Here is a 1,992-nt window from a genome sequence, read left to right on the forward strand (position 1 = left end):
TAGTCTTGCTCTGTCACCCAGGCTGGAGTGCAGTGGTGCAATCTCTGCTCACTGCAACTTCTGCCTCCCAGATTCAAGCAATTTTCCTGCCTCTGCCTCCTGAGTAGCTGGAATTACAGGCGTGCGCCACCATGCCCAGCTAATTTTTGTATTTTTAGTAGAGACAGGGTTTCACCATGTTAGCCGAGCTGATCTTGAACTCCTGACCCCAGGTGATCCACCTGCCTTGGCCTCCCAAAGTGCTGGGATTACAGATGTGAGCCACGGGGCCTGGCCCTATGTACCCCATTTTCTTTATCCATTCATCTGTTGATGAACACTTCACTTGCTTCCAAATCCTGGCTATTGTGAGCAGAGCTGCAGTGAACATGAGAATGCATATATATACTCTTTAATATACTGATTTCCTTATATATATACTCTTTAATATACTGATTTCCTTTCTTTTCAATATATACCTAGCAGTGGGATTGCTGGATTGTATGGTAGCTCTAGTTTTATTTTTCTAAGGACTCTCCATACTGTGCCACAGGGTTGAACTAATTTAAATTCCTGCCAACTGTATACAAGGATTCCCCTTTCTCTGCATCCTTACCAGTATTAATTATTGTCTGTCTTTTGGATAAAAGTCAATGTAACTGAGGTGAGATGATATTTCATTGTAGTTTGATTGGCATTTATCTGATAACCAATGATGTTGAACACCTTTTCATATGCCTGTTTACCATTTGTATGTCTTCTTTTGGGGAACATCTATTCAGGTCTTTTCCCCATTTGTTTTCACTTATACATATTCAACTTTTATTTTAGATTTAGGAGTCTATGTGCAGGTTTATTACCTGGGTATATTGTGTGATGCTGACGTTTGGCAGTATGATTGCTCCCATCGCCCAAGTACTGAGCATAGTACCCAATAATTTTCCAACTCTTGCCCATCTCCCTCTCCCCTTTAGTAGTCCATAGTGTCTATTGTTGTTATCTTTATGCCCATGAGTACCCATTGCTTAGCTGCCATTTTTAAACGAGAACACGTGGTATTTGGTGTTCTGTGCCTGCATTAATTCCCTTAGGATAATAATCTCCAGCTGCATCCATGTTGTTACAAAGGATATGATTTCATTCTTTTTTATGGTTGCACAGTATTCCATGGTGTAAAAGTACTACATTTTCTTTAACCAATCCACAGATGATGGGCACGTAGGTTGATTTCATGTCTTTGCTATTCTAAGTAGTGCATACTGGTGTGTGTGTTTTTTGGTAAAATGATTTATTTTTTCCTGCATATGTCCAGTTTTGGGATTGCTGAGTCAAATGATAGTTCTTTCTTTTTTCAACTTTTACTTTGGTCATTTTATTTTTATTTATTTATTTTATTTCCATAGTTTATTGAGGAATAGGTGGTGTTTGGTTACATGAGTAAATTCTTTAGCAGTGATTTGTGAGATTTTGTTGCACCCATCACTTGAGCAGTATACACTAAACCCAATTTCTACTCTTTTATCCCTCAGCCCCTTCCCACCCTTTCTCCCTGAGTCCCCGAAGTCCACTGTGTCATTCTTATGCCTTTACATCCTCATAGCTTAGCTCCCACTTATGAGTGAGAGCATATGATGTTTGGTTTTCCATTCCTGAGTTACTTCACTTTGAATAATAGTCTCCAGTCTCATCCAGGTCACTGTGAATGCCATTAATTCATTCCTTTTAATGGTTGAGTAGTATTCCATCACATATATATACACACATATATCTCACAGTTTCTTTATCCACTTGTTGATTGATGAGCATTTGGGTTGGTTCCACATTTTTGCGATTGTGAATTGTGCTGCTATAGACATGCGTGTGCAAGTATCTTTTTCGTATAATGACTTTTTTTTCTCTGGGTAGATACCCAGTAGTGGAAATGCTGAATCAAATGGTAGTTCTACTTTTAATTCTTTAAGGAATCTCCACACTGTTTTTCATAGTGGTTGCACTAGCTTACATTCACACCAG

Source organism: Mandrillus leucophaeus, unplaced genomic scaffold (genome assembly GCF_000951045.1).
Source record: "Mandrillus leucophaeus isolate KB7577 unplaced genomic scaffold, Mleu.le_1.0 Scaffold578, whole genome shotgun sequence".
NCBI lineage: Eukaryota > Metazoa > Chordata > Mammalia > Primates > Cercopithecidae > Mandrillus > Mandrillus leucophaeus.